We start from the raw sequence: 27,176 nt of genomic DNA on the forward strand, positions 1-27,176 counted from the left end.
TTAAAGATATCTCTTTTATCATGAGGCAAGATTTCACTTGGTTCCATGGAAAAGTAGAAGCACAATGGCAGGTTAAGAGGGGTGTTCATTTGAAGGCTTGTCTCTGGCAGCTATGAAAGGGGCTGGATTATTGCATGGAAAGAGGTAAGGGAGGTTTAAGAAATGTTGAAAATGTCTGAAATGTCTGCCTTAGGTAATGATAATGCTGATAAATCAACTTCAGACATGCCAGAGAATGTCAGGCAAACAGGTGGGAAAATCTGCTAGAAACCTATTTTTATTTTAATAGGGGAATAGGAGAGGTAACATTCTGAGACAAAAGTTATCCAAAAAACAAACAAACAAACAAGAACAAAAAGCTAAGCGTGCTTATCTACCGCAATAAAAATAATTCAGTATGTTCCAGGAGAAAAGAGTAGTAATTCTGGGTAGAGCTTGGTTCATAACATTATTCTTTTTTGTTTCCTTGCTCATCGTCTGTAGAACAATAGCTAAAACCTATGTGAAGAAGAAAATATATAAGTAAAACCTGAAACACCAGTTTATTTAAAAATATCTGAAAGACATATGGGCACAAATAGTACAAAATTGACATCTGGAAGAATATATAACACAGGAAAAAAGAGGAATCCTTCAACTACTGTCTACTACTACAAGAAGCTTCAGCATCTCAAGCCTCTTATGTTCAGTTGCGGCAGGTCTTCAACAAATACTGAGCAGTGCATGGTAGGATTGGGTTTATTAATGAGTGTACATAAGACATGCTTGCAGGATCCATGAGATACCTGGAGGAAGAACACTGCAGAAGATGGCAAATCCTCTAGTTGAAGGTGAGGGACAGAATCCTGCCATTGGAATTTTACTATTCTGTAACATTATCTGCATTCATAGGAAGATTTGGAGAATATGTATTTTAGATAAAATATCAAACATCATAGAGATTGTGAACCATGAATTTTTGGTGACATTGTTCTGCACTGTTTCTGTTTTGTGATTCTGTCCAGTAGTATAAAGCAGCCTAAACTCAAGAGCAAGAAAGGCCACAAAAATAGGTCAATTCAGATGCAGGTTTTATGTTTGATGAGGTTTTCAAGAAAATAAGATACCTATGTGAACCAATTGTCTTTCTTTATTTCACAGATTCTGCCCAAGATCAAGTTATGAATGATAAGAAGCTACCTGAAAGAAATTGTAAATATGTCAGTGTAAATTTTTATCCTATGAAAAAACATGAATACAAGTTCTGCAGGTGGCGGATCTGTAGCATCCTGGTAAGTAAGGTGCAGTTTATTATACTTACATGTGAATATTTCTCACTTGTGCTAGGCATATCATAAAATATTTCCACATCATTTTTTAATTAGAATTTTTGTAAGAAAGTATCCTCAAGTCTGATATTTTTTTTTATTCATCATTACTTTTTATTCATCATTAATTTCCTTCACGACCTATATACCTACCATATTAACCAACATATGAAAACTCAAGGTGCTTCTCTGTATTATAAAAGTACAAGGGTACTTCAGAAAGTTTGTGGAAAAATACAATTAAAAGATGATATGAATCTTTCCATGAACTTTTTGAAGTACCTTCATATATATACATGCCCACATTATCTTTTGGAAGCAGGACCATTTTTATCTGGCTCCATCTGTATAATGATGCGAGCTCAGTATTACATTTTGATTCATATGCGGAAAGTCCTCTTACTGAAAGGCCTATTTTTTAAAAATCCAAAATATGACAGAGAGATGAGGGGGGGGGAGGGCAGTTAGGCTACACCCATGCTACTGATGTACTTGAGCTAGTCTCGGTATACATTTTTTTTAAAAACTGGAGACATTAACTAGAGATATTGACCCTATAAATTGCTGACTTTCCTTGGAGCTTCCTTTAGTACTTGCTTCCTTTGGCATTTATCCAAAACTTAAATCATTTACTGGCTCACAGAGTAATACAATCTTAGACTTAGAACCCTCAAGGCCACGTGTAATGAGCTAAATTCTGCATCCGCTCCCATTATATGTCCATGTGCTAATCCACAGAACCTGTGAATATTACCTTATATGGCAAAAAATGCACTTAATTTAATACTCTTGAGAAAAAATCTTATTCTGGATTAACTGAATGGGCCCTAAATACAATCATATTTATCCTGATAAGAGAAAGGCAAGAACACAGAGGAGAAAGTAATATGAAAATGGAAGCTGAGATTGCAGTAATGCAACTAGAAGTCAAGGAACACAGGAATTGTTAGTAGTCATCAAAGGCTGAGAGAGAGTCATAGGACTTCATGGCCTAATCCTCTCTTAAAGTCCCCACCTCTTAATAGCACCACATTGGCCATCGAGATTCAACACCTGAACTTTGGAGGAAACACATTCATTCCATGGTTCCCCCAAATTTATATCTTTTTCACACAAAACATATTCATCCCATCCCAATAGCTTCAAAGTCTTAACATGTTCCAGCATTGACTCAAAAATTTAAAGTCCAGAGTCTCATCTAAATGTTAGATATGTATGAGATCAAAGCATGATTTATCCTGAGGCAAATTCCCTCCAGTTGTGAAACTGTGGAATCAAAAAAGTCATATGTTTCTAAAATATGACAGTGGGACAGGCATAGAATAGACATGTCTATTCCAAAAGGGAGAAATTAGCAAATAGAAATGCAAAGCAGATCCCAAGTAAGTCCAAAACCCAACAGGGAGAACAAATTTACTCTTAAGGCTTGAGAATAATCAATCTTCTTGACTCCATGTACAGCACCCCCCCATCACCTTATGTTTTCTTGTGCAACCTTGAAAGTGACATGTCACTTGTGACCTAGTTAAAAACTATCCCAGGAACCTCTCCTAATTGTCTTATTTGCACCCTAAATGAGAGTGAAGATACACTTGATTGTGAAACTGTATGTCCTGCTACAGGAAGACACACAAACATGCAAAGACAACATCTTGAACAATCTGTAGATTTCAATAGATGAAAATGGAGGAAAAGTAATTTTAGGAATATGGAGCAGCAGAGAGACAGGCATAGAAACAGAAAAAAGTAAGGAAATAGAGATGAGAGCAAGAGTGAGAGAGAAAGAGAAAGAATACAGCAGGCAGATACATGGATCACTTAGTAGTGCAGAATTTTTAGATCATAAGGAATAGAAATTAGAAGAAGAAGAAGAAGAAGAAGAAGAAGAAGAAGAAGAAGAAGAAGAAGAAGAAGAAGAAGAAGAAGAAGAAGAAGAAGAAGAAGAAGAAGAAGAAGAAGAAGAAGAAGAAGAAGAAGAAGAAGAAGAAGAAGAAGAAGAAGTGTAAATTGGAAGGAAGACCTGCTAAGAAAAGGTTCTTAAAATTTTTTGAACAACAGTAACAATAATCAAGAGTTTATCAAGTACATACCAAGCACTGTGCAAAGTACTCTAAATACAATTTCTCCACTAATGTTACTGGTTTTATTATACCAAATATATATTTTTTAATTTGGTATTACTACTCCAAATTTTAAAAAAGGACTTCAATAATTCATGTAAATTGTGAATTTAAGATCTAAACCCCAAACTCTGATTCCTGAGATGATGTCTTGAGCATTCTGATATGCTATCTCTCTTGATCAACGTGACAATACTATTATCTTGCACTGTCTTCATTACTGTTTCTTCCCCCTTACTATCTTTCTACTCTAACTCCTTCTTTTTCTTCTCTGAATACCAGGCTAAGGCTTGCAAACTTAACTTGAGAGTGAAAGTGAAGGCTTTGAAATGTGATGATCAGAGGACTGGAGCTATCAGACCAAAGTCAATATTTAGCACAATATATCAAGCGCTATATGTAACCGATTTATGTGTATCCATATCATATTTGAAACCTATGTCCAGACAACATCACAGTACAATTTTGCAACATGTAATTGGATGAATAATAAGCATTTGGAAATATATACTTTATTAATACTGTAGTTTTCTTTATTCTAACCTAGAAGCCACATTTACTGCTATTTTCTTTTTAACCTCTTTCATTTAAATAAGATACAGAATCTTTCTTCTATGTCTTTGTTAAGACGTTATGGTTATTATTAACCTTAAATACTTCCCCATGTAGCTTTAAATTGAAATTGCCTCCCTAATTACTTTCTCTTGAAATTTCTAGGGTAAAGTTCAGCAAATAAATGTAAATGGCTTCTAAATGAAGACATTTGGTCAGTGCTGTAAGTTAATTTATTTATATCTAATCACCAAGCAGGTAAAAGTGATTTTTGTTGTGGAAAGTTTAAACATTTTAAATAGCCCTGTTATCTCTTTTTATTCATTTATTTATGATTCAAAAATTAATTCTGACAAAGTTGTCTGAGAGCGTTTGATGCTGTGTGCTATGTTGTTACCATAGCAATTCTGTTGATTTTTAATAATTGATATAAAATTTTAAATGAAATGTTTAATTTTGTTTCCAGATAGTTTCCTGATCCATAAATAGCTACCTTTTGAAATCCTCTTTCCTTATAATCAGCTTGCACTTTTTCATTGAAATGAGGCACAGGAAGCATGGTGCCAGCAAGGTCATAGCAATTCAAAAAGAACATGGGAACATTTCTGGTCAACACAATTCACAGAGGGCAAATAGAAACTCTGTATACTGCCCTACTATGGCCAATGTATCCAAGACTTATTTCCTTAGAATGTGTTTGAATTCAAAAGAGTCTCCTGATCACCACATACAACTCTAATTATTCTTCCCACTCATAAAAGTAGGTTATTCTTGCTGTTTCTATTTGTGAACATGAAACATGAAAATAAGGATGTCTATTCAGATCATGGACATGAAAATAAGGATTTAAGTAATTCCAATGCCATTTTTCAAATAGTATTTGAAAGAACAATTTTTTCTTAAACAAATGAACACACGACTTACAAAGTTCACTGTACTCATTTTATTGACCCCAAACAGCTATTTGTCATGTGCTGAACATCTGAAGTTTATAAAACATGTAATATTTCTAATTTAGTCTTTATTGCAAGAGTCACAGTTTTCATAGAAATCTGCCTATTGTTTTAGAAGAATGGCAAAGCTGTATACCTGAAAATGTGTAATTTTTCATATTTAGTATCCTAATATTTTTACTAAAAGATGAGTGTATTACTTCTCAAATTAGACAATAGGAATTTTCAGCAAAGGTATGAGAAGGTAGTTCATTATCAGGTGATTTTAAAAAGTCTCATTTTCAACTTCATTATTCAAAAAGAGTGAGAATTAAATAATATATTTCAGTAGGGAGAATTGGGTGGTAACATGGAGCAGGTGGTGAAGTTAGGAATGTTTCCTCTTGAATTGTCAATTTTAAAAATTGCAAACCTTTAAATTCAATGTGTTTATGTAGAAAAGTAAAGCTTACATTTCTAAAATACAACAAATGCAGCGCTATTTACAGAAAATGATTATCTCTAGCTTTATGAAAACTGAAAAATGGTTTTATTATAAGATGCTTTACTCCCTAAAATGTTTAAAACTCCAGACCATGAATGTTCTATAATGTTTTACTCTTGAAGCAGCATGGACCATTGAAGCAACATGGATTCTTATCTGTCCTGAATATGCATTCAGAGTACTCACTGAGTAACAATAGAGTTCATTCTCCAAAGTGTATAAATAGTATGAAGCAATTTCATTTCATATAGATATTTCTCAGAAATATATTTACTGCTGCTGTAAGTGAACATCCTTTAAAATAATTTACAAATAATAAATAGCTAGTTATTCTCATCAGATATTTGAGAAAACGGTGAATTTTTCTATATAACACAGCATCAGGGCTTTTCAACAAACACACCCTTATTAGTATGGCAGTCATAGCAGGTGAACTCTTAATATGCAGTAATATGACCGCCCAAGTCCTAGATTTTCAAGATACTGAATCTGCTGTCTGATCTGAACTGAAATGGTATTTCTACATGACTGCCGACATTCCTAACATAATGAAACAAACTTTAGTTAGCTTGATACGAAAGAATAATGAGCTAGTCCCATATTTATTAAAATGTCCTACTCAACTCTGTGGAACACTGCTATAAATAAAAGTAAACTATGAACATATCAAGAAATTAGATAATTTTATCTACTTAGGAAATGGTCTTAGTTTAAATGTTTAATTTTAAAAGAGACAATTCTGCAAATTCATTCAAGTTATTTAAAAGGACAAGATACTGAATGTGCATGTCTACATTACTAAATGAAAATGAAGAATAGATACTATCTTGAGTAAAATAATCCTTATATGGACTGAGATCTCTCTACAGTTTGTAAATAATCTGGCTCTGAGAGTCACAATCAAACTCAATTATTTACAATTCATTAATAAATGATAATAAATAATTATAGTCCATAAATGGAAATTTATAGTAGAAATATGTTTGTGTCATGGGCTGTGAACAAGACCATAATTTTCTATTCTAATCCACTTGTAATATGAATTGTTGCTGAGTTGATTGAAAATTGTCTTATTAGCTTCCTACACATTGGATAATATTTTGTAGCAATTCTTTTTTATTTTATTTTTTTTCCTGGATGACTGGTAGGATAACGTCACATACTATGAAAAACAACTTTTTCTTTAGGAAATGCTTCCCCACTTGCATGTTAGCTAGAGCTGAACTCTTTGCAGAACAAAGTAGATTGGAAATGAGTGATCCTCCAGTCAGAATGTAAATTGCAGCTATTGAAGCCAAGGTGATTTTCAGGGAGTTTAGGTCTAATGAGTCCCAGCAAATGATCCTTGACCATCTTTTTATACGGTCTGTATTAGTGGAGATTTTTATCTCTGAGAAGACTGGAGCACAGTTTATTCAGCCAAAACAGCAAACTGAGTAGACGCAGGCTCAGTGGAACACACCCTCTCCTTCCATCCAGAAAGAAGAAGGTTGACTTCTTGACTGAAACTGTATCAACAGTGTGGAAGTGAACATCATTTTGCATGTTTTCACTGTGATATACTGGTATTAAATAAACTAAACCAATGAAATAATTAAGATTGAATAATGAATATTAATTTTTTAGCAACAGTAGTTCTTTTCTCACTAGCTAAAAGCTTATTAGAATGCTAAAGGATAAATAACAAGCAATATTGCCATCCAATGGTGAAACTGTAACATTTAAAGCACATTAAATAAAAAGATGGAGATATATGACAACATTCAAAAATTAATAGAAATATCTTTCTTTTGATTGCCTGCAGGAAATATAAAAGAAATGTTTGGATGTTTATGAATAGAGTAAATATTAATCTAAAGTAGGAAAAATTTGTTAAGGGTGGGTTTTCACCTCTTTCAGGCACAAAACAAGTGAAGCTTTAATTCATATGATTTAATTACTAAGGATGTGAGAGAATAGAAGTTTTCAAACTTATCAATATCATTATTTTAATTCTTTGTTTTACATTAAGCTTGGCAAATATTTTTTTTCTTTTACAGTCAATTAAGAATCTCTGAGTTTTATCTGCTCCTAAAAGACGTCAGAATTAATTTTTATATATCCTAAGCCCAAAGACACTTTGTATCTATATTGTTACTTATTTATTATTGTTTGATTTACCTTAGAATCATTGACATGTTCAGTGGCACACCTCCTCAACTGGGAAAGGAAGTACTATGCTTTATCCATTTGTATTACCCGTAGCTGTTAGCACCTATCAGGCAAGCAATAAATACTTGTTGAATATAGTTGAATTGCCTTAAACTCCGGATGTCTATGTATGTATTAGTTTGTGTATTTGTAACTAAATGACTGTACCTCACTTGAGAGGTGGACTTTATATCACTTGTGAAATTAAAAGAATCACCTCAAGCTTCCTAATATGTGGACATTATTGCTATGTTTAAGGACAACAGGAGATAAAAATAGCTAAGTATCAGGTTGTTATAATTAACAAATAATAAAGTGCTTGTAAAGCACCTACTATAATACCTATTATATGGAATGTACTCAATAGTTAGTAGTTGGCGAAGTTTTGCTGCTGTCCATAATAATAATGATTATTTAGGCTGCTATGGTGGAACTTTTTATTAACCTGCTGCCCAGACTGATAATTTAGGACAATAAATAAATTTTTGATCCTTCAAAATTTAATTCATGCAGCAATCGATTTATATATGTATTATATATTTACATATTATTTGTTCATCTATTCAATAAATATTTAAAGCGCATCTATTTTGTAGCTTCTCACTCTGTTAGGTACTGGCAGTGCAAGAATCGACAACACAGATTTGGTCTCTGCCTCAGTGAAAACAGTCTAATTAATAAATGGAATGTTAAACATATAATTTCAATTACAATGAGTGCTGTGACCATAGTACTTGGATGGCAATAAGAAGAAGGCCTATCCTAGACTGAGATACTGAAGGAATGCCATCCTGAAGAGGCTAATGCCCAAGGATGTACAGTCATTACCTAGATGACAAAGTTAGAGGGATAAGGGGAGAGTTTCAGGGAGAAGAAACAACTGAGAAGATAAAGAGAGCCTGGAACTTTCGAGGTAGTGACTCATTTGGTCAAGGGAGATAATACAATTTGGGAAACTAGATTGGGTCTTTTATATAAGGTCAAGAATTTCAGATGTACCTTAAGGAGTAGATGTCCTAGACATCACAATGAAGCAAGAAAAATAAGTAAACATACTGATTTGAATAGAAGAAATGACAATGTTTTTAATTGCAAATGACAAAAATATCTATGTAGAAAAATTACAAAGAATTTATAAAAAAAAAATCCCATAATTAATACACAAGGTTAGCTAGTTTGGAGGATTCAAGGTCAATTAACAAAACTCAACCATATTCCTGTATACAAAATTTATGTGGAAAGACCAAGGTACCAAAGAGCCAAAACTATTCTGAATAAGAACAATGGTGGAAAATTCACATTACCCAATCTCAAGACTTATTTATAAAGCTACATTAATTTGGGTAAAACAGAACTCCAAGTTTTGCTTGAAAATTAACCCAATGCCTACTCTGCCAATGGAGTTAGGTCTCTCGACCTCTCTCCTGCTCCAGAAACAAGGCCTTATTATAACTGTATGTAAATCAACATACCTTGTTTTAAGTGTGGCCCCCAGAAGCCAGTCCTTAGTCAAGGCTTTATGTTTGAGTTATTTATTATGGAGACTGTCATGGGGACTGTTATCAGAGTGGACAAAGCAGGACACGAAGAACTAGCTTATGCAAAGTCTTGAAAACAGCAGCTTCAGCCCTTCCCTTCAGTTTGGCCACAGGATTATCCTTTCTGAGACAAGCAAGCTGGGCTTTCATACCCCCATCCCCAATTAGAGTCAGATTGCTGCAGTGAGAATTTTGATGGGCATCTGACACAGCCTCTTGTTCATTCTTTTATAATTGATTTGAAGATTAGAGGATGTCACCTGGCTTCAAACATCTATGAGCATAATTGGAGATATTTAGGAAGCAAGTCAATAGAGCAGATGGTAGAATCAAGAGATAGAAAGAAGCAAGGTCCTATGCCTATATTTTAATCCTAAATGCAGCTTTGCCTAAAACCAGATTTTTCTCAGGTGCTTCAGTTACTCGAAATTAGGTGAGCCAATATATTCTAATCCCACCTTCTATTTTCTTTGTTTAATCCATTTGAGTTAGATTTTTCATCATTTCACAAAATCATAAAAACTAATACAGGGCCTCAGAGAATTCTTCTAAAAAGAAGTGATTCCAGAGAAGCATTTTCAAGGACATACACAGTTAACTGAATAAGTATTTTGTTTTGACTTCTAGTTCCAGGGCTTGTGTTAAAGCATTGCAGAAAGTGAAGGAAAGTGACAGTACCAACCTCATCATGAAGAAATTTATGTATTTGTTTATTTTGATGAGTTGAAAACAGAAATTTACTGAGACTAGCTTGTATATAAACATTTACACATTTGCCAAAATTACTAGATATTAATATTTTGTTAATAAAATTTATCAGAATTGAAATACTCTATATTTCTTCTTTATAGTCCAATCCTCTGTCCTCCCTCCTCAGAGACAAATCACTATAATAAATCTGGTGTGTATATTTTCCATTCCTAGTTTTATGCTTACTACACACCCACAATGTATGTATATGTACATTTATAAACAACAAAATGTATATATAAAACAAAATAACATTTTGCACTATATTTTAATCAATAGTATATCTTAAAATATAATTTCATTTTAAAGCTGTATAATTTCATCATAAGACTGCCTTGCAACTTATTTATATTTTACATATATTTTACAAATGTAGCTTTTTAAATTTATTTTCAAAATTTCTGTGTTATTTAACTAATTATATCAACTCGTAATCGGTGTCAAAGCTGAATTTTAAAAATCCAATCTCAGAATGATTTTCTTCTGATTGGAGAGATAAGTCTGATTTTAAAAATTAATTGTACCAGCACCATGCTCTAACCAAGTGAGCTAACTAGCCATTGTGAAAATGTCTATACTGCCCAAAGTGATTTACAGATTCAATGCAATCCCCATCAAAATACCAATCACATTCTTTATAGAAATGAAAAAAAAAAAATCTTACCTTTTATGTGCAATAACAAAAGACCCCGAATAGCCAAAGCAATCCTGAGAAAAAATAAATAAATAAATAAATAAATAAAGCCAGAGGCATAACAATACCTGACTTCAAATTATACTACAAAGCTATTGTAACCAAAGCAGCATGCTACTGGTATAAAAATAGACATTCAGACCAGTTGAGTAGAATTGAGAACCCAAAAATCACCCCTCAGGCTTACAGCCATCTGAAATGGACAAAGGCAATGAAAACATACATTGGGGAAAAGACTGCCTCTTCAAAAAGTGGTGCTGGGAAAACTGGATATCCACAAGCAGAAGAATGAAACTAGATATGCACCTCTCACCATACACTAAAATCAACTCAAAATTGATTAAAGACTTAAGTGTAAGACCTGAAACTAAAATTACGAAGGGAAAATATAGGTGAAACACTTCAGTAACTAGGTCTGGGCACAGACTTTATGAACATGAGCCTGAAAGCACAAGCAACAAAGAAAAAATAAACAAATGGGACTATATCAAACTAAAAAACTTCTGCACATCAAAGGAAACAATCAACAGAGTGAAACAACAACACACAGAGTGAGAGAAAATTTCTGATAACTATGCATCTGACAAGGGATTAGTATTCATAATATACAAGGAACTCAAGCAATTATACAGTAAAAAAAACAGATAACCCAATTGAAAAAAGGGCAAAGGAGCTGAATCCACATTTATCAAAGGAACACATACAAATAGCAAACAGGTACATGAAAAAATTCTCAACATCACTAGTCATCAGGGAAATGCAAATTAAAACTATATTGAAATACCACCTCACCCCAGTTGGACTGGCTATGACCAAAAAGATGCAGAATAACAAATGTTGGCAAGGATGTGGAGAGAGGGGAACACTCCTACACTGTTGGTGGAAGTGTAAATTACTACAACCACTATGGAAAACAGTATGGAATTTTCTCAAACAACTACAGACAGATCTTCCATATGATCCAGCATTCCCACTTCTGGGCATGTCAAAGGGATACCTGCACTCCCATGTTCATTGCAGCTGTTTACAATAGCCAAGACATGGAACCTATCTAAATGTCCATCGATGGATGATTGGATAAATAACCTGTGGTATATATACACCATGGAATACTACTCTGCCATGAAAAAGAATGAAATTCTCCCATTTGCAACAACATGGATGAGCCTGGAGAAACTTATGTTGAGTGAAATAAGCAAAGCACAGAGGAATAAATACCACATGTGCTCACTCATATGTGGGAGCTAAGAGAGAAAGAAGGAAGGAAAGAAAGACCACAGTGGTGTGCTGGACTTGCAGAGGGAGAGAACATTCTTTGGGCTACAAGGTGAAGTGGTTGGGGAGGGGAGGTGAGGCTAATTGGGTGGGGACACGGGGTACAAATGCAATTTGTGGTAATGAGTATACTGCCAGCATGAATCTGGCCTTCACATCTTGGGCCCAAGGGGTAACGATCAGCTTTGTATATCATGAATATACATAACCAATAGAATAATAATAATAAAAATATTAATTGTACTTGCTGATATATTAGAAATTATTATTGACATTTTATTTTGGAATTTATATTCACTGTACTTTGCTTCTTTTTCCTTCTTTCTTGACTGCTTTTTGATTGATTAGTTTTTTGCAAGTTTTTTATTTTCCTCTAACCAGTAGCCTTCTATTTCTATTTCTATTGTTCTACTACATTACATCTAAGTTTTAACATTTATATCTCTTTGCTTTTCACTGAAAAACAAGTACTTTAGAATAGAAATTATTATAAGCATCTCAGAATATTTCTCATAGAGCTAAGGGCATTTTAAATATTTCTACCCACCAAAGCAGCACAGAGGGTTTGCCTACATTTGGAGGGGGCTGCAGAGGAAATCATTTCTCTTTTTATATTGACTTTTATATAAGGAACTGAGCACCTAAATAGGGAAACTCATAGAAAAGCAGTTGCTAACGCTCTGCATACATGTTGGGTGTTTAGATTTGGGATAGACTTCCAGATCTGGAGCTACAGGATCATATCAAACATGACAAACGTGATAAAATTTCTAAAAGATCATTCATGCCTGAAAGAGTGGACACATCAGGAATACTTTGCAAAATCAACTCAAATCATAATTCTAGCTACTAACTACCCTCTGAAGCTTCACAGGGGGAAAATAATCTGTTGTCCACTGCTTTGTTTCCTATTCATGCTTTCTTCTAATGTAAACAAACAGAATTGGATTGGTAAAAGAAGTTGAGAGTGTAAGGGCCGGACTGTGGCTCACTCGGGAGAGTGCGTTGCTGGTAACACCAAGGCTATGGGTTCGGATCCCTATACAGGGATGACCGATTAGCTCACTTCGGAGAGCGTGGTGCTCACAACACCAAGTCAAGGGTTGAGATCCCCTTACCGGTCATCTTTAAAAAAGGAAAAAAAAAAAAAAAGTTGAGAGTGACTGTGTGAGAACAATGTAGTAAAAGGAGAATATCACAGACCTTCAGAATAGATCTGGTTCCAATGAAGATCATTCCTCTCTCTCTCTTTGTCTCTCTCTGACTCTCTCCCCCTCCCCATCACTTAAGAGAAAGGGAAGTTCCCACCTCTTTGGTCCAAAATCACAACCTTACTCATAAATTCACATGTGAGTGTTATACTTGAAAACACAAATGTAGAGTATAAGGAACTCTTTATCAGTGAAACAGCTTTGTGGACCTCTAAAATCGCTTATAGTCTATTTTGAACCTGTTTTACCATTGAATATTTGTGTCTATAACAGTCATACACTCATGTACCAATCAGATGCCTGCATAACAGGTACCTTAAATCTACTTGGCATCAATTACAGTGCATTTTTATGAAAAAGATTCAACTTTGTATCTCAGCCGTTCCTGCAATGCATGTTTGGTGCTTAGTAGAAATACTATGCCTCAGAAATATGTGAGGTTTTTTGGCTCTTTATTTGTATTTCTTTTTGTTTATTTGTTCATTAGACATTTTATCAAACATTGGGAAGACACTAGAGGTTCTATTTTATCCAGGAGAGAGAGATAAAGCCATTATTATGAGGAAAAACGATTGAAAATATGCAACTTGTCTGAAATGTTGAAACAAAAAGTCCAGACATGATATGAAATGAGGCTAGAAAGACAGGATCAAAGGGATTTTAATTGGGTGGATTAAGGCTTGCCTTTCAGAGAGCATGTCCAGGGCACTGAGGAACTAAGAGAGGAGGGAACACCGACCATTGTTAATGCTTGTGGAAAGATCACACTGCTCTCTCCCTTCTCCTGGATGGTGTACCAAAGTGTGAAGGAGCATACAATACTTAGTTCTCCAAGAACTAATGATGCAAGGATGAAACAGCTACTTTCTAAAATAAAAAAAAAAATTACTGAAATGAAATTGATTGTACATGTTTGTGGGGTACAGAGTTGACTATCAATACCTGTGTACAACGTGTAATGATCAGTTCAAGATAATGAGCATATATTCATTATTACAAAGCAAAATCATTCCTATGTGTTAAGGACATGCAATAACCTTTCTCCTAGTCATTTGATAACATGCAGTAAATTATTTTTAATTACAAGTGCCTAGCTCAACTGTATACTAATAGAACTTATTTTTGCTAACTAGCTGTTTTGCATCCATTAACTCATTTCCTGGTATTCCCCCATCATTTCCCCTTTTCCAGCTCTAGAAATTACAGTTCTGATCTCTCCTTCTGAAAGCTCAACGTATTATTTCGACAGATCTTTCCTTCTTTCTTAGCTCCCACTTATGAGTGAGGACATGTGGCATTTCTCTCTCTGTGCCTGGCTTATTTCACTTAACATAATTTTTTCCAAGCTCATCCATGCTGCTGTGAATGACAGAATTTCTGCTTTATTTTTTTATAATGGCTGAGTAGTATTCCATTGTGTATATATACAACATTTTCTTCATCCACTCATCCGTCGATGGACATTTAGGTTGGTTCCATATCTTGGCTATTTTAAATAGAGCTGCAGTAAACATTGGAGTGTGGGTATCCTTTTGATATGGTGATTTCCATTTCTTTGGGTATATACCCAGTAGTGAAATTGCCGGACCGTATGGTAGATCCATCTGTAGTTGTTTGAGAAACTTCCATACTGTTTTCCATAATGGCTGTGCTAATTTACAGTCCTGCCAACAGTATATGAAAATTTAACTTTCATTTGAAAACTTTGTAGAACTTTCTTTTAAAACATTAACTTGTGTTATAATTCATTCAGTCAGTGAATGTTTATTGAATGCCTACTATGTGTCACATACTTTTTTAAGTGTTTGGGACATGTAGGTTAAAAAATAATTTTAAAGGCACAAAGCCCTACCTTCATAAAGCGGACACTCTAGTTGGAGAAGTCAGACAGTTATCAACACATATAACAAGGAAAGTATAAAGCAAAAGCATAACAAATAAGAAATGCACATTGTATGTTTTAAGATTGCACATGTTGTGGAAAAATACAGACTCTGGTCAAGGTGAGAGGATGGACTGTGACAGAGCAGGCCTCAGTGACTTGAGCAAATACTTGAAGGATATAGGGAAGGAGCCGAAGGAATCATTCTAGAAAGAGCACTCTAGGCAGTGGGAATGAACAGAATGAAAGGCGTGTACAGTAGCATGCTGGGTGTAGTCAATGAACAAGAAGGTCATTTGTGCTCAATGTCAATTGAGTTGAGGGAATTAATTCTAGGAGATGTAGTTTTAGAAGTGATAGGGACCAAACTATATAATGCTCTGTAGGCCTTTGTATGTACTTTGGCTTTTGCTCTGAGTAAAATGGAGATTGTTGGAAGGTTCTGAACATGTCTTTTAAATAAGTAAAACTTCTTTGCTATAAAATTACTAGCACAACCCCATCTCATTAATGTTTCAATAAGATATTTAAAATTCACTTTGCCTTTTCAAGATAGAATACATGCTGAGAGGCTTAAACCATTTTTAATTTTATGTCAGTTTTGTCATCAGAATAAAGTTTTCAGAGTTTATGTCTTCTGAATGGTATCTACTCTTGCTTTATACTGTTTTTAACTTCTATCTAAGGAAAACTTACATTTGAGGAGAGATTCTCTATTCTTGCACTATTAGAGGATTCTTATTGACATTAAACTTGCCTTTTTGGAGACTGAAATTGATTTCTCTCTTTCAAACAAAATATATTTAAATTATGTTTTAAATGGATAAAAATTCCATTTTCCATCAGTGCACTGTTTAGAATCTTATTGACATTAAGATACTAGGAAATATAATTGATAATCTTATCTAGGACATGGCAGGATCACTGACTCTAAGATGTTTCTTATATCTTCCCCCAAATCCCCCCACCCCATTTTCAACTACTTTCTTTAGTTCATTATATAAAGACAAACAAACAAACAAAGTGGGAATATGCAAAAAGTCATTTACTGTTTTGTTTATCACCATATTTTTCATTTTCTCTATCTGCATAGTTGTTCTGCCAAGAGCATGGATTCATTGATAGTAGGTGGACCTCCACTTCTGAATTCAGGCACACACACTAATTTAATGTTATTCAAATATTATTTAGGGATACTCAAGGTGTTGGAATGTGCTCATTAGTTCCAAATCTTATGCAAATAATGTTCTTCCATCCACCTAGATTTGTGCCCTATCTTGCTCTTTATTTCAAACTGGCATAAGATACTCTTAACTGGGAGCTCATTAGACTGAAAAGTATGTGCAGACACACATTCTCCCACCAGAAACTAAAGCCAACACATTATACACTCTTGGAAAATGTTCATGTCAATGATTTGTTTCTGATCTGTCACTGAGAAGACTTGCATATGATTTGACAAAATCTAACATAAACTGTGCAGTTATGGCTCTTGCTTACTAAAACAGATGGAATATTTAAAATTAGTGATAGGATAATATATAGATATTATAAGAGTGTCCCAAGAAGTTCATGGAGAAATAGAATTAAAAGATACTACAAATCTTTCCATGAACTTTTTGAAGAACTCTTGTATTTAGAGGCTTAGTTAGGACATACAAATTTAAACTAAAATGTATAAGTGGATCAATTAAAAATGTATCAAAAAAGTCCTTCAGAAATATGACACGTTTAGGTTTAATCCCATAATTGATCAAATAATATTAAACTTCTTTGATAGTAGGTAATAACAACATGATACTATTTTACTCCTATTTATAAATAGAACACATGAGTTATGAGATAGCCAGATTACATAATGCAAAGCAGACTAGATTAATCTAGCAAAGCTCAATGTCCTGGTTGCAATTTAATGAGAGTTTGAAAAACTCAATTTTCTCTAAGGTTCATCTAATAAACTCTTTATACATGCCCCTTGCTTTTCCCTATGTTAAGCATGTATATCTTCTTGGCATTTTCATAATAAGGTAATGTAAGATGCCATATAATTAAGGGAATTTTTTCTTAGCTTTGAGAATATAGAAAATGTCAGAAAAGTAATTATAAAGTATAAGGAAAGGATTGAGTTTCTGCTAACACCAGAAAATAATTACTATTATGACTTGTTACCAGTAATTTTATCCCAATAAATTAAAATGTCAATCCAGTATTTGAAAAAAATATACATGAATAGTAAATACAATCTTCAAGATTATCTACTCCTGAAACAAACAAAAATGGTTATAACTTGCCAGTTGTTACAGAATAAAGGCTTTCTACTAGAAAGTGAACCAGTTTTTCTTGCTTCCAAAAAACATATTTTTCAGTGGTAGGTGGGGGATGGGAGTCAACACTTCACAGCCTAGAGACATGCATTTGAAATTACCCTGTGAAAAGACCCTCTATAAGTTAGGTATAGAGGGAAAGTATCTCAACATAATTAAAGCCATATATGACAAACCCACTGCCAATATCATCCTGAATGGGGAAAAGCTGAAAGCTTTTCCTTTAAGAACAGGAACTAGACAAGGATGCCCACTCTCACCATTCCTATTCAACATAGTGTCGGAAGTACTAGCTAGAGCAATCAGAGAAGAGAAGGAAATAAAGGGCATCCAGATTGGAAAAGATGAAGTCAAACTGTCCCTGTTTGCAGGTGACATGATCCTATATATCGAACAGCCTAAAACCTCTACAAAAAAACTCTTGGAGTTGATAAATGATTTCAGCACAGTAGCAGGATACAAAATCAACACACAAAAATCAGTAGCATTTCTTTTCTCCAATAGTGAACATGCAGAACGAGAGATCAAGAAAGCCTGCCCATTTACAATAGCCACCAAAAAAATAAAATACTTAGGAATTGAGTTAACCAAGGAGGTGAAAAATCTCTATAATGAGAACTACAAACCACTGCTGAGAGAAATTAGAGAGGATACAAGAAGATGGAAAGATATCCCATGCTCTTGGATGGGAAGAATCAACATAGTGAAAATGTCCATACTACCCAAAGTGATATACAAATTCAATGCAATCCCCATCAAAATTCCAAAGACATTTTTCTCAGAAATGGAAAAAACTATCCAGACATTTATATGGAACAATAAAAGACCACACATAGCCAAAGCAATGCTGAGCAAAAAAAATAAAGCTGGAGGCATAACACTACCTGACTTTAAGCTATACTACAAAGCTATAATAACCAAAACAGTATGGTACTGGCATAAAAACAGACATACTGACCAATGGAATAGAATAGAGAATCCAGAAATCAACCCACACACTTACTGCCATCTGATCTTTGACAAAGGCACCAAGCCTATTCACTGGGGGAGACTGCCTCTTCAGCAAATGGTGCTGGGATAACTGGATATCCATATGCAGGAGAATGAAACTAGATCCATACCTCTCACCGTATACTAAAATCAACTCAAAATGGATTAAGGATTTTAATATACACCCTGAAACAATAAAACTTCTTAAAGAAAACATAGGAGAAACACTTCAGGAAATAAGACTGGACACAGACTTCATGAATACGACCCCAAAAGCACGGGCAACCAAAGGAAAAATAAACAAATGGGATTATATCAAACTAAAAAGCTTCTGCACAGGAAAAGAAACAATTAACAGAGTTAAAAGACAACCAACAGAGTGGGAGAAAATATTTGCAAAATATACATCTGACAAAGGATTAATATCCAGAATATATAAGGAACTCAAACAACTTTACAAGAAAAAAACAAGCAACCCAATTAAAAAATGGGCAAAAGAGCTAAGTAGGCATTTCTCTAAGGAAGATATACAAATGGCCAACAGACATATGAAAAAATGCTCAACATCACTCAGCATCTGGGAAATGCAAATCAAAACCACACTGAGATACCATCTCACCCAGTTAGGATGGCTAAAATCCAAAAGACTCTGAATGATAAATGCTGGCGAGGTTGCGGAGGAAAAGAAATTCTCATACCTTGTTGGTGGGACTGCAAAATGGTGCAGCCTCTATGGAAAATGGTATGGAGGTTCCTCAAACAATTGCGGATAGATCTACCATACGACCCAGCTATCCCACTGTTGGGAATATACCCAGAGGAATGGAAATCATCAAGTCAAAGGTATACCTGTTCCCCAATATTCATCGCAGCACTCTTTACAATAGCCAAGAGTTGGAACCAGCCCAAATGTCCATCATCAGATGAGTGGATACGGAAAATGTGGTACATCTACACAATGGAATACTACTCAGCTGTAAAAACAAATGAAATACTGCCATTTGCAACAACATGGATGGACCTTGAGAGAATTATATTAAGTGAAACAAGTCAGGCACAGAAAGAGAAATACCACATGTTCTCACTGATTGGTGGGAGCTAAAAATTAATATATAAATTCACACACACACACACACACACACACACACACACCCCAGGGGAGGGGGGGAAGAAGATATAACAACCACAATTACTTGAAGTTGATACGACAAGCAAACAGAAAGGACATTGTTGGGGGGGAGGGGGGGAGGGAGGAGGAGGGAGGGAGGTTTTGGTGATGGGGAGCAATAATCAGCCACAATGTATATCGACAAAATAAAATTTAAAAAAAAAAGAAAAGAAAAAGAAATTACCCTGTGAGAAGAAGACACTGCTAAAGTGTTCTCTGGATAGATTTTGATCTCTGCAAGGATATGAACTATTATGATCAGAGGGCATCCTAAAATGCTTCAAAAATTGTTAAACCAGGGAATAACTCAACCTGGGCACCCTTTATCTTTTCAAGATTGAATGCTAGTGAGCAAGAACTATGGCTAACAGAGTAATGACAGTTTTTGAGTTGTAAGGATAAGACATCGAATAATTAGAGGTTTTTGTCAGCATGGTGTTAAGCTAATTGTGTGTCCTTCAAATAACCCATGCATACATATATACATACATATCATGTTGCAATTAGGTAAAATCAGGTTTTTATCAGTTGAATAAGGTCTACAATGCCATATTAAATAAAAAAAAATTGTTTTGAAAAAGAACAGTGTGGTTTGTTTCCTAAATAAAACAGAGAATTCTAAATCTTGATGTAGATGTATAATTTGTTTAATTTTTATAATTATTTTTGCATAAGTAACAGAAATAGTAAACTTTGAATCATTTATTTAACTTTTTAGTTGTAAAATATGAATTAACACCTCACAAAGAGAATCTTCAAAATTAAAAAAAAATATATATATATATGTATATATATATATATGAAAAACGCACACCACACTGAGGGGTTAAAAACATTAAATTTAACCATTTCTTCTTTTTGTACTCCATAGTATAAAATATATCCCCCATGTATTTGGCAAGTCTATGTTTTTATTAATTTCCTTCATGTACCAAGATACTGGGTAAACCCATGTATAGGAAATATATTTTAATAGTTAGAATAATTTTCATATATTTATTTATTTACTTACTTATCTATTTGTTTGTTTGTTTGTTTGTTATTTTAATTTCTCAATATACCTTGTAGTTGATTTTCATGTCTTTTTACCCATTCCTCTTTCCTCCCTCTGTCTCTCCCCTCCACCCTACTATATCATATCTGTTCACTTGTCTTAACAAGTTCAAAGAATTGCTATGATTGTTGTGTCTTCATCACCCCCACCCTTTATTTGTTTGTTTGTTTGTTTTTAGCTCGTACTAATAAGGGAGAACATGTGGAATTTCTCTTTCTGTGCCTGACTTGTTTCACTTAATATAATTTTCTCTAAGTCCATCCATGTTGCCACAAATGGTAGTATTTCATTCTTTCTTATAACAGAATAGTATTCCATTGTATAGATATACCACAGTTTCCTTATCCACTCATCTGATGATGGACATCTGAGCTGGTTTCAACTCTTGGTTATTGCAAATAGCACTGCAATAAACATGGGAGTACAGGTATCCCTTCGGCATGATGATTTCCATTCCTCTGGATATATTCCCAGCAGTGGAATAGCTGGGTCACATGGTAGATCTATCTGTAATTGTTTGAGTTATCTCCATACCATTTTCCAAATACAAATCACTGAAAAGGAAAATAAAAATTATTCCAACTCGGCTTCTTAAAAAATGGGCAAAGGAGCTGAGTTGGAATAATTTTTATTTTCCTTTTCAGTGATTTATATTTAACCATCAATATGGCTTTTGTGATGCTACATTTTCACTAGGAATTATTTCCTTGAGTAGCAATTATCTAAATTGGCCACCTACACTTACAGTACTGCTAGTTAAAGTTAGGATTACAGTTTATTTCTAACTTTTCCCACAAGTGATTGGAGCTTTGTCACATGAGAATACAACTTAAAATGTCATCAACAGTTCAGTAGTGTTCTAATCAATGTAGATAGTGAGTATTATCAATGTTCAACTAACCTTTTAACTGAGTATGTTCTTTACAAATATTTACCAATTTACCTTTCTTAAAGCAAAAGCTCATTCAAAACACTTGTCTTTGAAACAAGACATTGACTTCTAGTCATAAATCTGCCTGCTATAAGACCCTAACATAAAAACTCCCTTAATATTTCCTTTCTTACTTTCCTCATCAGAAAAAGAGAACACTGGACTAAGCAATTTCTAAGGTCTATTCAATCTCTAAAATGCAAAGTAATAAAGATGTCAAAATAAATTTATTATTCTCTTTTTTACATTTATTTATTTTTTAATTTATCAGTGTACAATGTAGTTGATTTTCATGGCCCTTTACCAATTCCTCTCTTTCCTTAAGTACATGTTTATCCCATTTCTGAATAAATAACTGTAATCTAGATTTGAACATAAGTGCACATATTTATATGTATCAAAAAGGTCACAGAAAACCCTAGACAAAGAAAAAAATCAGAACTATCAGATGATAGGTAAGCCTAAGCAAAAACCTGAAAAGTTTTGGCATCTTAGAATGTAAATAATGCATCAAGATTACTATTATTACTATCAGAATAAACCGAGCATGTCATGTATGCCTCCTAACATGCTAAGTTATTTGAAGCTCTATTTTGTCTATTGCCTAAAAAAAGATTTGGAGTCTGGGGTTTGTTTATATTTTAACATTCTTTTAATGTATTTTAACTAATGTTATACTGTTATACTATAATAATTGTATGTTAAAATTCACATCCTAACTTTTTGTTCCTTAGAAGCTTATAAAACCACTGGCCTAATCATTGCATTTTATTTTCATACTAATAAAACTCTGCATAGTAAACATAATATAAAATAATTTTTATTTGTGGGTTGATATTACACATAGTTATTTTAGGCCTTGTGACTTTTAGACATGTCTGAGAAGTCCTATAAATGAATGCATCAATGAAGAGGCAATTGAAAAATATAAATAATGTATGTAGATTTGTGAAATATTATATAGCCTTACTTTGTAGTAATTTTTGAAATTACCCTTCAGTTTTCTTTCCTTCTGCTGTCAGCCTAGTACAAATCTGTGTTACATCTTGCCTGTGTTCTGTTCCATTAACATCGTTTCAAGTCTTCTGCTTCTAATTCTTTCTAATTCATTTCATTCTGTAAATTTTCACAACTTTATTAAACAACTTTATTAAAGCACTTTTTTTTTTTTTTAGCAGCTGGCCAGTATGGGTATATGAACATATGACCTTGGTGTTATCAGCACCACACTCTCCCAAGTGAGCTAACATTTTCTCAGTGACACTTCTCAAATCAAACTTATACCCTAACTCCCCAAAAGTAATGAAGTTACATTTCTATTCATCCTTCTATATTAAAAGGTTTTCTCGTAGTCCATATCAGCTCCCTCTTCTGTTAGAGGCAAGCTGACTCTTCATCAATGTCTTGACAAAAAGCATCTTCTAGAAAAGGTATGCAAACTATCTGTTCTCAGAGTGGCAGTCTCTGCCTCACCCATCTCTATCAAACAATTAACTTTTTACTAATGCAATCTACCACAGGCCACACTGCTGCATGAAATCCTTTCCATGAGTTCCAGATGAAACTGACTGTGCTGATTGCTAATTTTTAGTGTTGTCTAAAAACCTACATAATACATAAGGTCAGATATTATCAGTTAATCTTCCCTAGTTGTTTTCTATTTATAACTCCAATATCCAATTGACACACTTAATTTGAAGATCCTTATTATAAACATCTCTAGGATAAAATAAAGGACTTAAAGATATCGGGCAAAATCCTGCAGTGTCGTACAGTCTCCTGATACCTTCTGGCCTCACCACTCACATGTCTTTCTTCCCCCTCTGGACACCAGCCCAAAGGATCCTTTCTCACACCATTTTCCCATCCCCATCAAGGTTTGCATACGTGCTGTTACTTCTGCCCAGCATGATCTTACTCCTCCTTTCAATGTTAACTTAAACTCAATGCTTAGATGTCAACCTAGGACACTTTTAAAGGGATGCCTTCTCTGAACAGTACGACTCTTTTGAATCTCCTTCTTCTACACTCTCATAAAACCAGGCACATGACTTTTAGTTCTTAACACACTTGGAATTTTACACACACACACACACACACACACACACACACACACACACACACCCATATATACATGATTATGTGTTTGTCTTCCTTTCCCCCTCAGTTAGAAAAATTCAGTATCTGATATGACAATGTAAAGAATAATGTCTAGCACATAGTAGATACTCAATGAATATTTTCAAATTAAGCCATAACTCTGGTATAGCTCACAGTATTTACAAGTATGGTAGCTATACTATCTTAAGTGAAAAACCCAAAATAAGAGAAATACATCCCCATTTGGTAGGTCACCAAAAACTTGGCTTTTCACTTCAGTTCTCTTAATTGGATAAATGCATCATTAATAAAGAAATAATTTTTTTTAAATAAAGGAAATAAAAGGTCTAAAGCCTGACTATGCATCCAAAATGATTTTCAATACACAGTCACATATTCTACCATGAGCTTAGATTTCCTCAATTTTAAAACTATTATAACATCAACCATTCTTGCTGTGAGAACTAAGTATATATATATTCTTCAAATACATAAAGTTTTGTATAAGTATATGTAAGTAAATATACACATCTATATACTTTAAATATGTAAAATATTACAAAGGTACTTCAAAAAGTTCATGGAAAGATTTGTATTATCTTTTAACTATTTTTCCATAAACTGATGTACCCTCAAATATAAAGAATAAATATAAGTAAATATGTAAATGTAAAATGATATTCAAATATATTAAATTATTATTATATAACATTGTCCTCAATAGCCATTAAAACTTTAAAAAGTCTTTTAGATGCATCAATAACCAAGGATGCGGCCAAAGTTTATCTTTAAAGTAAATTCTGCTGTGTAGTAAAACGTGTTATAGTGAATTTCTGGTGTGTGTGATAAACAAAAGCTGATACGCAACCGGGCTAAACACTAAGGCAGCAGAGGTCGTTAACCCCCATTGTATTAAAATGTCATTGACAGCAGGGAGTGATTATTTTATTGCACTTGTCAGCCTCTACTGTTCACTGTAGAGGGCAGGATTTTGCACAGAGTGAATGCTCAATAGCTCTTATTGTTGTGGTGACTGCTAGATAATGAGTCATAAAGAATAGCTAAATTAGAGTTAGGAAAAATCTGTAGAGCTGTAGCAATATTCATCCTTGTGCTGCAATGAACATCAAGAGACTAGCCAAACAATGACAATGAGAACAAGGTTTGCATATCTGGTAAAAATGTTGCTATGTGGCTATTCAGGAAGTAACAGACTGAATTAATCTGATATAAGTGTGAATTCAGGAATATAAAGTAGAAAACTCATGATCTGTTTTCACAAATTTCAAAGCAATAATCACAGCTAGAAGAAATAAAATCTCACTAGGTATGCTTGAAATTAAATTGCCAAAAGACTTTTCTATCTTATCCTTTGTATTCACCTGTTTTAAATAACATTTTTAGTGAGTTAAATTGAAATGCTTCATGTAGGTATTTATACAACCAAGTGAAAGTAGAATCCAGATATTCCTTCCTACAAAACCAAGCAGAGTCCTAGCTGTTCTTGTAACTTTCAAATTCCAACAGCATTATTTATTTCAGTCTCATGAGCATTTCATGTTATATTTATGCCTAATAGTAATGTCACTACCTCTGTGAAATGGGGACAATGTAATAAAAAAAAATGTGTTCTTAATAACATATCAATTAAGGTAATCTTGAAACACATTTGCGTTTGCAGAAAGATGTAAAGAAGGAACCCTAAGTTGTTAGAATCTCCACTAGCCAGCCAGGGATGTCTATGAGGGAAGCCAAGACTGGATCATAAATACTACACTTAGGCAACTTTAGCTTTAAGTTCCAGAAAGGGAAACAGTGACCAGAGAACAGAAATATGACTGAAAGGAGTAGATGAGACCAGGAGGCCACATGATCTCACAGCCGGATGACGTGGAGAGTGAAGTGAAAGAAGAGGGGAGATGTTATCGTGAGTTTCCTGATTCATCCCAGAAAAACTGAGTGCCCTAAAGAGGACATATATGATTAAATTATGTTGAAGTCAGCAGAAGAGAATAAAGTTATTTTTTCCCATTACACAACAGGTAGGTGCTGATGAGCAAGATCTGAAAATGTTTTCAGAACAGGAAGCTACTATAGTGCTGTGCACATCTAAATATCACTTACCTTTGAATTCCTGTTCCCCCTTTGAACCCAACATTCAGTTATTACATATCATCATTCTGCACAAAGTAGAAAAAGATTTGTAAATTTATGTGTTTTAGGTTGATAGAACTATGAAGAAATAAAGAAGTTTCTAGAAATATTTTTATAAAGTCTTGACCTTCCAGAAAAAGAAAACAAAATCAGAAAATTTCCTGCAGCCTTGGTGTCAAACAAAAGGAATAAATAAAATGTATATAATTACTGAATGATTTTTCCATATTGCTGTCTTATGTTATTTTATTTTTTTACATCCTAAGAGGAATGCATAACTACTGTATAAAAATTTGGAAAATGGAGAAAGTAGTAATGTTGAAATAAAAATGACCCATAACCAGTTTAAATGTATTTGTGCATTGCTTTATAGTATTTTAAAATAAATATTTAGGAACATATTGAATATATAGTAACTTATTAATTTTATTATCTAAAATAATTTAAACTTTTATTTAAAAGTATTCACTAATATTGTAAAGGGTGCATATCACCCTGAGTAGAATTTGTTTGCCTATCTTATAATCTTGGCGTGACAATTCTGTTGTTATATTCAGTGAGGGCCCTATATCCCTAGTAAAATAATTGCCCTTATTTATAAAAAAAAAAATATTTTCTTCCATATATCCCTGAACAGTTAAATTGAGAAAACATTAAAGTGCAAAATTTTGTATGGTTCAACTTTTTCATTTTTTTTTTCATCTTATCACCTATTCTACTCCTCCAATTTATTACCCATCTCCTATTCAACTCTAAAGTTTATCATTTGTTTTTGAATCAGAGTGTTAGTGAGAAGTTCTCTCCATGCTATCACACTTGACTCAAAATGTTTTTCCTAAAATGACACTAAGATATTCTCCCAATAAAGCTCCCAATGATATAAACATATCTTGATGCCTCAGATGCCCCAAACTTACGGACATCTAAGGAGTCACTTGAATCAGTGGTATTTTAGCATGGGTAGACTAATCAGTAGTCATGACATTTGTTTAAGTATCCTGAGTCTTTCCCCATGCTTATTAACACTTCATTGTGTGGTCATACACAATCTACCTTTGCATTAATTAATAATGTGTATCCTTTTCTATTTAGCCATATTTCACACATTACATGGTGTTAGAATCGCATTATAACTTATGAAGCATTGCTTTTTATTTTTAATTAACTTAAGCACTTAAAATATCAAAATTCTCCACTGTTAAATTGAAAACTTTCCTGTAGTTATTTCTCACATCATTTCTCACTCCATGGCTGGTAACTATGTGAGGGTATAGGAGAGGAGATTTCTAATTTACCATTATTTCTGGTCTAGGATATTAAAATATGGTTGCTCTGTTTTGGCATGCCTTATTATTTCTGTGTTAGAATTGTGTGACATAACAAGCAGCTAACCTCCTGGCATTAAACTAAATTATTTAGAGATAGTTCTCCACTATTTTATACTACATCTCTGGTGTGGTGTGATCATATATACCAAACTAGTATTTATGCTTAATATG

The sequence above is a fragment of the Cynocephalus volans genome, chromosome 13, assembly GCF_027409185.1.
Source record: "Cynocephalus volans isolate mCynVol1 chromosome 13, mCynVol1.pri, whole genome shotgun sequence".
Lineage (NCBI taxonomy): Eukaryota > Metazoa > Chordata > Mammalia > Dermoptera > Cynocephalidae > Cynocephalus > Cynocephalus volans.